We start from the raw sequence: 15,583 nt of genomic DNA, 5'->3' as shown, positions 1-15,583 counted from the left end.
TAAGATATCTGTTTGGCCTCAGAAGATCTACACATTGCAGAAGTTACTTCAGAGATTACAGAACTTTAACACTTCCATCTTTATATATTCTAGAAACGGTTTGTTTCACTCGTAAACACCTTCATGTCTTTCCAGCAAGGCCCAATTATGTTTACTCCAGAAATTCAATATTTGATATTTATTTACCGATCCCATCCACTGAGTTAGTAAAGAAATCTATATTATATTCCACAAAAAAACTTTACAACCATCTCCCTTTACAACTTAAATCTGCAACATCTTTCCCAAAGTTCCGTAAAATGACAAAAGCCTATCTATCTAAAAGACCATATTATTCAATAGAAGAGTTTCTTAATGAATAACTAAGAAAATTGTGTTTCATTCGCAGTAGCTAACCCTTGTCAGTTCCTAATGTTGTATTTTATTTGTTGTAAGTATGTTCAATTTGCAATTTATATAAATTTTACAATAATTTTTTTTTTGGCTTTGCTTTTATACATCTTATATACTGTATATTGACCATTTATCTAATTTTAGTAAATTGTAGTTGTTATTTGTTATTGACATTACTTTTCTTTTGACTGTGTGTAAACTTTGTCCATAAAATTGTAAAAATTTTCAGTGACAATAAAGCATATTTCTATTCTATTCTATTCTAAATCGAGAATACCATTGTACACTTCTTTGTTGCCTTGAAAATGAATATTGGCGTGGAGCTAACATAATATAAAAATTCTATTCATGCAAAATACAGTAAATTCTTTTATTATCTTATAACATTTGGAAGTAAAATGCATAAAATTCCATGACGGTTGTCTGTGTAAGGACTACATAAAATTTAAATTTGGAAAACGTTAGATTTGGAAAACTGTCAACTGAAAGTGGCATGTTAAAGGAACATATAAATTATGATAGATAAATTTAAATAAAGGAAAATATAAAGACATTTTAAAATATGTATAATTTTGAAGTAAAATTCTAGTTTTGCCCCATGTACAGTCGATTAGAAAATTTAATAGTAAATTGCTGTATTCTGAAAAAAAATATATCAAATATTCCATTCAATATATTGTCTGAAACTATTTTCTCGTGCCATTTTTATAAATAGTTATTTTTTGGGAATAAACCAGAAAATAAAGTAAACATTTTTATTTAAAACTACAGCCAACAATGAACAGGAAAACAGTGGATTAGGTCTGCAAATGTGAAAAGTTTTGCTTAAAATAGTTTTCTTTTGAAACTCCAAGACCATTAAATGTTACAATAAAACCTCAAAAATATTGTCACTACCATTTTAAAGTAATCTACTTTAACTTGTATATTATATTATGTCTGAATTTTCATTATTACTAATGCAGATAAAGTTAAACTATTAGAAGGATTTTTGTTTCTGTTTCCCAGTATCAAAATAAAATAAATTATGCAATTTATATTGTGAGAACTATTTACGAGATAGACATTGAAATTATTTGGGTATATGGAACAATACTGAAAAATATAATCGAAATAGATTACAAAGATATAGAACCAGTAGAGCAGTCAGGTTTTAGAGTCAAAACATCGACCGTGGATCACTTACTTTTCATTGAGCAACTAATAAAAAAGGGAACCACTAGGAATCAAGAGGTACATTATTTACTATATGTCGACCTCAAAAATGCATTCGATAATGTCCACCTAAACCAGTCTGGGAAGTCTTAGAAATATGCAATCAATAACCTAAATTCAATTAAAGAACTATATAATAATACAGAGTCTCGAGTAAAAATAGGGAATAAACTCTCAAAAAACAATCAATGGCCTAAAACAGTGTTGCTGCATCGTAACAGCGCTTTTTAAAATATACCTTGATAACATCAAATATAGAAAGATGGCCTATTTTGGACAGTAGTAAGGGGATACCGGTATAATATTCTTCAACTTATTATGATGGGTAAAATCGAAGGACGCAGAGGAATTGGTAGAAAGCAGGCCTCTTGGTTGAAGAATATCCGAGAGTGGACAGGAATAAAGAAAGCAGAACAACTATTTAGAATAGCTCGAGACAGAGACAGTTTCGCCATGTTAATCGCCAACGTCAAGAGGACTTGATAGGGCACGTTAAGAAGAAGACAGATACATACATAATAGAAGACCAATATCGACATTAAAGGGGATTCTCTAGGATCAGACGATATCAAAAGCCAATAAACGAAAAACAGCATAATCTGAAACATTATAACTTATGGCATTGAAGTACGGCAAATAAAAACTAGAACAGAGCACGTGCTAAAAGCCACAAAAATTGACTTTTAGTAAAGCTTGGTAAGTTTGCTGGCTGAAAGTAAGTGTAAACATGGAAAGTTTAGTGGCCGCAAATACTTTCATCCTGTAAACTTGCTAAGTGTAAATGAAGCTTTAAATCAGAGAAATAATAAAAGTATAACACGTTACTGTAGCCGGTATATATTAAGACAAAACAACTTATATGGTTCGGTCATGTACAGAGGACCATGGAAGATAGACTACCAAAGGAACTGTTAAATTGTGTACTGCGGGGACGCAAAAAACGTGAAAGACCAAGAAGAAATGGGGGAGAAAACAAAGACAGGGAAATTGGAGACATAAAATTAGACGAAGAAGCATTAACAGATGGTGATGGATGGGTCTCGAAAAACGGCGTAGAAGATTGTAAATCGATCATATATACATCGAAACAATAAATGTAAACTATTTTTAATTTTTAGTTCTGATTTAATCGTAACGATATAATAGAATTCTGCTCAAAATTTTAGCCGTTTTAACATATATTATTTGTTGCAGGTTCTCTAGATGAAATGATTTTACACTATAACGTAAGTATTACTCAAAATATTGTAGTTTGTTAGTTTTCGAACAGTGTTTTTAATCTTAAACTGCATTAAAATCTCACATCGGGGACAAAATACATTCTGAACACCGATAAAATACGTAAAAAAAATAATGCCGAACTTCTTCCGACCTTGCTCGGATGTTATAATAATATATGGTTCTTTGAAGGACTTGAGTGTTTCTGGATTGCTTTGGTTGTTAAATTTTGATTATATATCCTGTATCCTCTTTTGTGATTAGTACATGCAGAAAAGGAAGTGAATAACATTCTTTTCTTTTTCCATGGTGAATTTATTTGATTCTTTTTTATTGTGTAATGTCCATTACGAATTTTTTTAATGCTTATTCAATATTTTTGAAAATGCTTTTTCATGCAACTAATCTGACGAAAATGATGGAATAGATAGAACACCTTAGAATCATCCTAGAAAAATTAACACATATGCTACCACCGAGTTTAAAGGACACCACAGCAAAGATAAGTTTTATAGGAAAAATTTCTGAGGAGATCAAAGTAAACAAATATGTACTTGAAACAAGGTAACTTCATTTCATCGACACTGTTGAACCTGATATTGGAAGCCACAATAAGGACAAACTTCGTCAACCAAAACATTAGTACAGATCAACTTAAAGTAAGGGCATATGCAGATGATCTGGTCATCATAGCAAAGATAAAGATGACACTTATAAGAGAGATTGAAAAATTACATAAGCAGGCAAAGAGAATAGGCTAGAAATAAACCAGGACAAAACAAAATACATGACGATGGGGAAGGACGATAAAAGAACTCAGAAATATCTAATAACATAGAACCATAAATTTGAAACTGTATCCATCTTTAGCTACTTGAGAATAAAAATAGGGAAAATCGGAAAAGAGAGAACAGGTGAAAATATTCCGAAAGGCAAAAAATCATATGAATAGAAATCTGCTGAGAAGCAGAACTCCAAGTAAGAGAGCAAAGATGAACCTACATAAAATCTGTTGTTACATATGGAATGGAAACAACGATGATTAACACGAAAGAGAAAGATGAAAAATAAAATATGAAAGAGAAATGCTGAGAAAGATACTGGGTCACACTGTAACAAGAAAGGGAGAAAGAATTGAAAATAAATTGAAAAAGAATTAAAGGGAGAAGTATAGTCAGATCCATAAAATCTCTTTGCTTGAGAATGGATAGGACATAAATACAGAAACGCCCACACTAAGATATGCTGAGCAGGATAACTAACTGTACACCACTATGACACTGGTGTAGAGGAAGGCCTAGAATAAGATAATGGATGATGTAGAAGAAGATATGAAAGTTAAGCACTGGAAAGTTCAGTGCAAGTATAGGAAGAAAAGGAAAAAAGTCACATAACAAGGTATAAATAACATAGAGTATAGAGGAATAATCCACCTCACCCAAGGATCCACACCAAGTGAGAAATCAAGTACAAAAAGCGAATAGACTGGCAGGATGCCTTAATAACACTATATGGCGAAACCGAAATATTATTACTGAGATGAAGTCAAGAATTTATAAAGCCAGTGTAAGACCAATAATGACATATGCATCAGAAACAAGACTCGATACAGCCACAACACAAAGACTACTGGAAACGGCAGAGATGAGAGTACTGAGAAGAATTACAGGAAATGAACTAAGAGATCGAAAGAGGAGTGAAGATATTAAAAGAGAATGTAACGTACAGTGTAAAAACGAATAGACACTAAACAGAAAAAGGGAATGGAACAACTACATAACGAGAATGGGGGAGACACGTGTGGTCAAAATAGCAAGAGATAAATCACCAATCGGTAGAAGAAGTATCGGCAGACCGCGCAAAAGATGGAGTGACAACCTTCCATAGAGGTATCAACCCGCCAGTGAACAAGCGGAATTGCTTATAAAGAGGAAGAAGAAGAAGAAGAAGAAGAAGAAGAAGAAGAAGACCCAAGGATTTTGAACGCCATGGCGTTAGCTACTTATAATCCCTAGGGATTTTAACGCTTAGGGCCGATTTCTCATATCGAGTTCAACTCCAGTTTAACCTGAACTTTTTAGGGCCAATTTCTCATATCGAGTTCAACTCCAGTTTAACCTGAACTTCTAGTAAACGTCAGTTTAAAGTCAAAATCGTCTTTCTCAATTCGCACGTTCAACCGATGGCAGTCTAAACTTGAACGATGCTTGAACGGTGGAATTCGGCAGTTTAAAGATTTCAGAACTCAGTTCAGATGATTTCATAGACTACGCATGCGTTGTATTAACACAAACGCTGTCATAATATAAAAATATTCTATTTTATTATATTAAGCCTAACGATAAACGATAAAATTATTTTTGTTTTTATAATATTTATTTATAATTATTAAAATGACTATTTGACTATAAATACTTCAATTTAACTTTACCCAAAAACGGTAGTTCAAAATGGCGACAGTTTTTTACCTTTTGCATCTATTGGCATTTCTCGAAAGCTGTAAAACGAGCACTGACATGAACGTGCAATGAGAAATGCATTCCAAACAAAACCGAAGATCACCGGTGATCCTGGTTCAACTGAACCATAGATTACCGCAGGTATGAGAAATCGACCCTTTTAGTGAACGTCAGTTTAAAGTCAAAATCGTCTTTCTCAATTCACATTCAACCGATGGCAGTTTAAACTTGAACGATTCTTGAACGGTGGAATTCGGCCGTTCAAAGATTTCTGAACCCAGTTCAGATGATTTCATGGAATACGCATGCGTTGTATTAACACGAAACGCTGTCATAATATAAATATATCCTATTTTATTATATTAAGCCTAACGATAAACGATAACATTATTTTTGTTTTTATAACATTTATTTATAATTATTAAAATTACTATTTGACTATAAATACTTAAATTTAACTTTATTCAAAAACAGCATAAAAACGGTAGTTCAAAATGGCGACAGTTTTTTACCTTTTGCCATCTATTGGCATTTCTCGAAAGCTGTACAACGTGCACTGACATAAACGCGCAATGAGAAATGCATTCCAAACAAAACGGTAGTTCACCAGTGAACCGGGTTCAACTGAACCATAGATTACCGCAGGTATGAGAAATCGACCCTTAATGAAAGAATGAATAAATCTATGAGGTTATTAATAGGTTTTTCCCATTTTTAATAATATATCTCACTCGTTTACTAGAGATTATACACTAAGCTTCAAAATTAACGCACCACCTTAAAAATGACACATTTTTGAAGTCTCGTATTTTCTAAACCTGTTGTCCGATTTTAGTGATTTTTTTAGTATGTAGTATGTTATAGCTTTATTCTTTATAAATATCATTGTAATAATATTGTTGCTAAACATGTAAGTGTCATTGTATACTGGGTGTAACAATGATAGTGTGTTTTTTCCTCAAAGATTTCAACACCCTGTGGAATATTCTAGCGTATATAAAATATTGAAATTAAAACTCAACTATAGCCTTAGGCTTTCTTAACATTCTGTTTTTTATTGATTCGCTTCTGTTGCATAACAAAAAAGTTAGGTACTTTAACAACTAGCAACGTTCTTCATCAATACAGGGTGTTTCTAAACAAGTGTTACAAACTTTAAGGGGTAATTCTGCATTAAAAATAATGACCGCTTGATTTAAAAACATGTCCGCAAATGCTTCGTTTCCGAGATACGGGGTGTTAAATTTTTTCTTACAAACTGATGATTTATTTAGTGCTCTAAAACGGGTTGAGATATGCAAATGAAATTTGGTAGGTTTTAAGAGGTAGTTATTACGAATTTTTTGGCTACAATTAAGAATTTTATATTCACCATTGGCGTGCATACGGGTCATATTATCCGGTCATAATCCCCGTATGCACGCCAATGGTGAATATAAAATTCTTAATTGTAAGCCAAAAAATGCGCAATCACCGCCTCTTAAAACCTACCAAGTTTCATTTGCATATCGCAACTGGTTTTAGAGCAGTAAATAAATCGTCAGTTTGTAAGAAAAAATTCAACATCCCGTATCTCGGAAACGAGGCATTTGCGGACATATGTTTATAAATCAAACGGTCATTATTTTTCATGAAGAATTACCCCTTAAAGTTTGTCGCATTTACTTAGAAACACCCTGTATTGATGAATTACGTTACTAGTTGTTAAAGTGCCTAACTTTTTTATTACGCAACATAAGCGAATGAATCAAGAAGCAAAATGTTAAGAAAGCCTAAGGATACAGTTTAGTTTCAATTTCAATATTTTATATACCCTAGAATATACCACAGGGTGTTCCGAACTTTGAGGAAAAAACACAATATCATTTTTACACTCGGTATAAAAAGACACTTACCTGTTTAACAACAGTATTTTAAAAAGATATTCTTGAAGAATAAAGCTATAACATACTAAAAAATCACTAAAATCGGACAACAGGTTTAGAAAATACGAGACTTCAAAATGTCCCATTTTTAAGGTGGTGCGTTAATTTTGGCGCTTAGTGTAGTTATATAAAAAATTCTAGAACTAACCTGATAACAACTATAAAGTAAACACAGTAAACTCCTGTTTGAAGCACAATTCTTTGTCGACTGACCAAGTTGTCGCCATTGTTTCTTATATATGTATGTAAATAAATAATTAAAAGAAGAATTGCAACACCCACATTAAGTCAAGGTATCAAAGGACACCGAAATTCGCGAGGTGTATACGAAGGGTATCGATTTAGTGTCGATGAATTTTCATGGTTGAATGGTAGCCGTGTTCCGGTAAATCAGTTGACGACAACCACATCTACCACAAAAGTTTCCACATCACAGTGCGTTATTCACTTTTTTTAAGGTCTGCCGATATATTGAATATTTTTAATAGTCGATGTTATCGGGCCGGTCCCGTATTTTTTTTTATTCAGTAAAACTCCACCAGGAATCTTATGATTATTGCTACATGCAGGGGCGGCTCGTGATAGTAGAAGGTGGTGAGGCACACTACACGTAAGGAATTTTATTATTATGGTTAGCTTCTCTTTAATGGACGGAAAGTCGATTTTTGTGACGTCATAACGCTAGGACGAAGCTAGGACAAATAATCCCCACAAATTATCCCTGGACAAGAAATCCAGAGACAAATAATCCCCGGACAAAAAATCCATACAAAAAATTCCCGGACAAATAATTCCCGGACAAAAAATCCCCACAAAAATCCCGGACAAATAATCTCCACAAATTTTTTAGACAAAATATCCCCACAAAAAATTCCGGACAAAAAATCGTGAAGAAATATTTGCTGCCGATTAGTTCTCTAAAAGTTTTCCCGTGAATGCGATCGACTCAAATGCTTTCAGCCTCAGTAAATTTTACATAACAAAAGAGTGTGTTTTTTCAAAAATCGTGGAAAATATGGGGAATGAGCTAAGGCTGTGGGAATCATGTTGCAATATTATTCGCTTAAGTTTTTTGCTCACTCTAATTTGAATAACTATGTTCAAAAAAATTTTACTAAAAAAACACCACCACAAAATACAACATTTTTGAAACACTTAAAAAATACTTTTGTATGTAAACGTCCACATTTTTTAAGTTAAATTGTTGCTTATTTCCCATTTAGAATAATAAATTACATAAATGCCACAAAGGAATATAGCTTCAGAACAATATATTTCGTGATAATGAACAATGATTTAAAATGAACAATGTTTTAAAATGAACAATGTTTTAAATACATATCCATAAACTTCTAAAATATAATAATCCATTCGTATATACCGCGTATGCATGATGCAATCTGCATCTAGCTATGATTGCACTAGCTATGATCTGCAAACGACTTGTGCTTGTAGTCGGTTCAGTTCGGCTATTCCTATTCCGTTCCGCGGAACCTTAAGTAAAAAAACACGTCTTTGGGGCCTGCCTCAAGGATAGATGAATTTTGTTCCCAGAATCGGTGGCACATTTTTTAAATTTTTCAAATTTTGCCGGTTTTACTGTTGTCGTTGTCCCATTTTAAGAAACGGTAGTATGCTAGACAAGGATGGTGTGAGGCTAGCTTCAACTGTAATGATTTGAGAAAGTTGGAATGAGATGCATGATGCATATAATACTGGCACGTGTAAGACGGATACAAAGATAAAGAGTCAGGGCCGTACCGATTTTAATTTTTTTCATAAAAATAAAGTTATTTAGGAAATTTCAAAAAGCTAAATTATATTTAAAAAACTGATTATGAAACAACGAAATAACGTAAATAGTCGATTGATATACTGGTGAGGCACTGCCTCACCTGCCTCATAGAACAAGCCGCCACTGGCTATCTGATCATTAGTACGATCAATAAGCAAGTCTTATTGATCTTAACCCTTAACCACTGAGATGCGGTGTGCCATGGCCCGCCGAAAATATATTTTATTGTTAAACTTGTTTTATAAAAGATTCCTAGAACACCATCTGCATACATTCCAGTGGTGTGTAATTGTACCTGCTCTCCACTGATGCAGTTTTAGTATGGTTTAGTCTTTGAGCTACGTACGGCGTAAAGTTTTTTTGCGGTATCACGTACCGCATATCAGTGTTTACGTTTCTATAGTTAAAACCAGTCAATTCAGTATTCCTTTAGCTATTACTATGGAGGCAAGTATAGTAGAACCCCGATTATCTGTGCTCCTCGGGGCCGAAGGGCGGCACGGATAATTGAAAAGCACGGATAATCCGAACAAGTAATTTTTATGTATAATACATATGTACGTATACAAATACATATGTACCTACCATAAAAAAATAACAGAAAAAAATAAATCATTCATTATGAGTCTCTCTTTCGTCATATAGAGTTTCCGTCAAGTGATTTACGATTTACGCTATTTTGAGAAAACCTCAAAAATGCAATTTGAGTAATAGAAAATCATAGCACGGATAATCCGCAGCACGAACAATCCGCACCCGGATAATCGGGGTTCTACTGTATATCCAGTTGTTCTACTTTCAAGTGTTTTCAACATTATTTTACTATTTTTTAGTTTTTTGTAATTCTGTTCTAAAGATTATGTAAGAACCGCCACCATTTTTTTAATATTATGCAAGCGTTCATAATTTTCTTGAAAATATAAAGTATATTTTAATTGGAGCAATATTTTATTCTACGGTAGTGTGAAGAATAATTCTGTAGTTGATGTAAAAAACAAATTACAGTGATATAAGACAAATTCATGTTGAAAACAAAAGAGAATACGCAACGGTATGACATGCCGCATGTCAGTGTCTACATTCTGAAACATCAACGTCAGTACTTAAAAGTTAATTTACTACTATAGGAAACGTATCTAAGGTCATATTCACCATTAATCCTTAGGCTCACTATGGTTTGTTTTTTAACCAAGAGGAGTGATTCAAATTTACCCTGTATTGCTTGTTTGTAATTGGTCCAACCGCAGGCAAGTTTACTCCACTCTTATAAAATTTTGACACTAATGATATTTATCAAATTTTGACACTAGTGACATTTCATAGGTTAATTAAGTTATATCGGCGATTTTTGTGTTTTCTGTGTTATTCCTTTAATTTTTAGATTGTTAGTCTGCTTTTATATAAAAAGCAGTTGTTTTTGGAACTCTTTAGCGACGTATTAATTTAATATAATATTTATGGACTACCGTTGAGGGCCAACTAGATCAACCAAAAAAGAAGATGTATTTGGTTATTATTCTAGTGACTTTCTTGGGTGTGAATCTGTCTTTTTAGTTTACTCCTCCTGGTTAAAAAATAAACTATAATACATAATAACACTACTAACTAATGTGTACTACATTAAACACACTTTGCTCTGCTTTTTCACTTGTCGCACTTATTTAACTTATTGAATGGCTTCCTTCTCTTAAGTCTTCTTATCTGATTAGCGTTGTCTAGGAGTTTGGTGCAAACTGCAAAACTACAAAACAGATATGACAACTTCAACCTACATAAAAAAGTCAAAGAACTAGCCGGAATAGGAAATAGAGGAGCCTCAAATATATTGCTCGACAAAAATGGAAATCTTGTAATGGAGACATAACGAAAACTACGACGATGGAAAGAGTACATCGAAGAACTATTCCATGACCATAGAGAAGCTAGTACATCCGTAAATAGCCAAACCGGATATGTGGGCCCAGAGATAGCCAAATCAGAGGTTAGTCAGGCAATAGACTCTATGAAAACCAATAAATCTGCTGGTCCAGATGAATGCATCTAGCGAGCTGATAAAGTTGGTCACCGAGAAAAACCTGGACATAATAGTAGAACTGTTCAACGCTATCTATACTACGGGAATCATCCCTAGAGAAATGTTGACATCAGCATTTGTGTGTTTGCCAAAGAAAGTGAATGCCAAAGAATGCAGTAACTACCGAACCATAAGCTTAATGTCACATACCTTGAAAATGCTGCTGAAAATTATCCACGCCAGAATACACTCTAAACTGGAGCTGGATATTAGTGACACTCAATATGGGTTCCGCAATGGTGTGGGTACCAGAGAAGCATTATTCTCCTTCAATGTGTTGACACAGAGATGTTTGGATGTTAACCGTCCTCTTTACGTCTGTTTTATAGACTACAATAAGGCGTTTGATAAAGTAAAACATGATCGACTCATGGAAATTCTGAATACTAAAAACCTAGATGAAAGAGATTTAAGACTAATAACACACCTTTATTACAATCAGCGAGCAATAGTAAAAATTGAAAAAGAAACATCTGAAGTAATTGAAATAAAGAGAGGAGTCAGGCAAGGCTGCATACTATCTCCTCTATTATTTAACGCTTATTCTGAAGAGGTAATGCGAGAAACTCTGGAAGATGAAACAGTCGGCATAAGAGTAAATGGAGTCTTAGTTAACAACATCAGATATCCAGATGATACAGTAATAATTGCCGATAGTTTGCAAGATCTGCAAAGACTCATAAGTAAAATAGTAAGGTGTAGTAGGGAGTACGGACTCTCTCTCAATATCAAAAAGACGAAGTTTATGAAAATTAGTAAAAACAACCATAATACTAACGAAATCTTGATAGTAGAGGGCCAGCCGATCGAAAAAGTAAAAAAGTACACTTACCTAGGAACACTTATAAGAGAAAATAATGACTACACTGCAGAAATCAAAGTCAGAATCGAAAAAGCACGTTCTAATTTTATGAAAATGAAAAAGGTCCTATGTAGCAAAGATTTAACATTAGCTCTTAAAGTACGCCTAACAAAATGTTACGTCTACAGTGTACTGTACTATGGAGTGGAATCATGGACGTTAAGTGTAGAGACAATGAGATGACTTAACGCCTTTGAAATGTGGACCTATAGAAGAATTATGAGGGTTTCCTGGGTAGATAGAGTTACGAACAACGAAGTACTGAGAAGAATAGGTAAAAAGAAGGAAGTTGAACTTACAATCAAAGAAAGAAAACTACAGTATCTCGGACATGTGATGCAAGGTGAGAAGTATGGCATCCTGCGACTCATAATTCAGGGAAAGATAGATGGCAGAAGAAGCATCGGAAGAAGACGAATTTCATGGCTGAAGAACCTGTGAGAATGGTTTGGATGCAGCTCAAAACAACTATTTAGAGCTACTGCCATGATGATTGCCAACCTCCGTAGCGGAGTTGGCACCTGAAGAAGAAGAAGGAGTTTGATGGCCTCGATATTCACATGGTTGGAGAACCTTTGTTCATGACTCTCGGCAAACTAGCTTATTGTCTGGCTAACAATTTCCATCTGGAGGTCTCGATGCTCTTATTCTGATATCGTTGTATACTTTGGATGTTATTTTCTTTTGTACAGATGTACAGACCTCTAGCTGTATACCATATGCGCATATGCCTATATCGGTTCAAGGACTTGCTCATACAGTAACAATTTGTTGTAAGTAGACAGAGTTAATTTTTTCCCGGATACATCTTTCTGAACTTGTCTAATAATTCTTCCTTTGTTTTCTTAATATGCTCTTTCCAGCGTAGCTTTGAATTTAATGGCATACCCAAATTGTTTGCATCCAATTCTGGACAAAGGTCTCCCCATGAGTTCTCAATTCATCTCTGTTTTTTGCTACTTGGTGCCAGTTTTTCCTTATTTTTGGCTTTGATGTCGTCTAATCATCGTTTTTATGGTCTTCCTCTGCTACGGCTGTGCTCGCGTGGCCTCCAATATACAATGTTTCTCGTCCATCTCTCGATGTTTTGTCATGCTACGTGTCCTACCCAGTTCTATTTCATTTGCGCAATCCTTCCAATTACATCTTTCATCTTCTTTCTGCTACGCACGTCCTCATTAAGTATATATTCACTCTATTTATATTGACTGGAATATGTTGTTCTCTTTTGTTAGTAAAAATTGATATGAACAGATTTTGTTTCATTCAATTTGATACGCCATCGCCTGGTATAGATGTTAATTTGTTCAACATAATTTTGTAGAAAGCTTCCAATTGGTTTTTCCGACGACTGCTAAAATGCATGTCTCGTTTGCAAATGTCGCAATTATGTTCGGTTCTATTGATGGGATATCGCTGGTATACATAGAGCACTGGTCCTAGGACACTTCCTTGTGGAATTCCAGCTTTAACCTGTCTTTAACACGAAAGTATCTGTCGGATATATATGATTCTAGTAGTTGAGATTATTGTTTTGGTAAGTAGCATCTCATTTTATGATATAATTCGTCATGCCACACTTTGTCAAAAGCCTACGCTACATCGAACAAAATTGCAGAACAGACTTCTCCTTCTTCTAGAGTTTTTTCTACTATCGATATCTATTATTTCATGTAACTGATCTATCGTTAAACTTTGGTGAAAAAAATTGTTTAAACAATTTATTTCTGCCAAAAATTTCGCCCAGCGCTCTTCTGATTTGTTTAAAGAGGCCATTTTTGAACAGGAATACCCAAGGAAACCGAATCAGAAAACTTTTCATACAGGAGCGGTCTCACAACATGGACTATAAGGGCTGCCGATATATGGAATATTTTTAATGGAAATATCTCGTCGGCAACACACCGTGTTGTATTGTCAGGCCGTTGTATAAAATCGGGACTCCAATAACATTTTAATTTTACATTTAGATGGAAATATAACAGATTTCAACCGCAATCAAATTCAATTGGTTTAATTTGAGTGATTCGGATTCGAATACGATTATAAAGATTAGTAACAGTCAATTACACAATACATATTGTCTATTTATATCGATATAAATTGTTGTATTTTCTAAGAAGGCCTAATTTGTCATTAAACTGATCTTCTTCTGCTTCTTTTAGCAACATAACCCTGAGTGGGCTATGTCCTTCCATTTAGATCTTTTTTGTTTCCTTATCCATTCTAAGCGAAGCGATTTTATTTATCTGACTATATTTTCTCTTTTTAATTCTTCTTCAATTTCGGCATTTGCTTTCATTCGTGTTTCTCCCTCTCTTGTCATATTGTGGCCCAGTTTGTTCTCATTATTTTTCTTTAAAATTTCAGAAGGCTATTTTCCTCTATCTTTTTAATTGTTGTTGTTCCCATCCCATATACCGGGTGTCCACTTATATTTTCCCGCATTTTAACTGCCTATAACTTCTAAACGGCTCAAGATAAAAATATGCGGTTTTCGCTGAAATGTTTTATTTTAGTAAAAGTTTTGTCTGAATGGATTGAATTTTTTATATATCTTTCAAATACGAAAAGAAAAATAGCGGATTTTTGAAACAAAACGTTGTTGACTTTTTTTTAATGGAACACCCTGTATATTTTTTTGTAAATTAAAAGAAAGGTCATTCACCTATCCAGCGATAAAAAGTTTTTCAAAATCGGTTGTCAAATCACTGAGTAATTAATTTTTCAAATGAGAGGTGCAACGTGGATATCACATACCTAAATAACATAACTAAGCGAATTGATGTGATTTCCACATTGCATCTCTCATTTTAGAAATTAATTGCTCAGTTATTTGACAACCGATTTTAAAAAAAAATTATATCGTTGGATAGGTAAATGATCGTTTTTTCAAGTTTTTATGTAAATGACCATTTTTTATATCGCCTTTAAATAAAAAATGGCGGATTTTTGAAGTAAAAAACGTTGTTGACTTTTTTATTGAAACACCCAGTATATTTTTTGTAGCTTGAAAAAACGGTAATTTGCTTATCCAGCGATATAACAATTTTTAAAATCGGTTGTCAAATAACTGTGCAAATAATTTTTAAAATGAGAGACGAAATGTGGAAGTCACATAACATAATATCATTTTGCTTAGTTATGTTATTTAGGTATGTGATATCCACGTTGCACCGCTCATTTTAAAAATTAATTACTCAGTGATTTGACAACCGATTTTGAAAAACTTTATATCGCTGGATAGGCGAATGACTTTTCTTTCAATTTACAAAAAAATATACTGTGTGTTCCATTAAAAAAAGTCAACAACGTTTTTTCCAAAAATCCGCCATTTTTTTTTCGTATTTGAAAGTGATATAAAAAATTCAATATATTCGGACAAAACTTTTACTAAAATAAAACATTTCAGCGAAAACCGCATTTTTGTATCTTAAGCCGTTTAGAAGTTATAGGCACTTAAAATGGGGGAAAATATAAGTGGACACCCGGTATAACAACAGGTATTTTTAAGGTCTTATATAGGTTTACATTTGTTCTCTTACTTAGTGTCTTGCTTCTCAGCAGATTTCTATTCATTCCATATGTTTTTTTTGTCTTTCAGAATTCTTTCCTCTGTTCTCTCTTTTCCGGTTTTCCCTA

At 33.6% G+C, this 15,583-nt stretch overlaps 2 protein-coding genes across 2 annotated transcripts in view; one reads left to right on the top strand and one right to left on the bottom strand.

The window, feature by feature from the left end:
• Positions 1-7,486, bottom strand: part of LOC114340365 (uncharacterized) — an 88,506-nt gene extending 81,020 nt beyond the window's left edge. The window contains exon 1 of the mRNA XM_050647832.1: positions 7,359-7,486. The gene's annotated coding sequence lies outside the window, so the exon portion shown is untranslated. The remainder of the gene's footprint in view (positions 1-7,358) is intronic.
• LOC114340380 (uncharacterized) overlaps positions 1-15,583 on the top strand; it is a 1,055,195-nt gene that overhangs the window by 167,199 nt on the left and 872,413 nt on the right. Inside the window, exon 3 of the mRNA XM_028291124.2 lies at positions 2,803-2,834. The gene's annotated coding sequence lies outside the window, so the exon portion shown is untranslated. The remainder of the gene's footprint in view (positions 1-2,802; positions 2,835-15,583) is intronic.

This window comes from Diabrotica virgifera, chromosome 3 (genome assembly GCF_917563875.1).
Source record: "Diabrotica virgifera virgifera chromosome 3, PGI_DIABVI_V3a".
NCBI classification, from domain to species: Eukaryota; Metazoa; Arthropoda; class Insecta; order Coleoptera; family Chrysomelidae; genus Diabrotica; species Diabrotica virgifera.
This window is presented reverse-complemented; position numbering and strand designations above follow the sequence as displayed.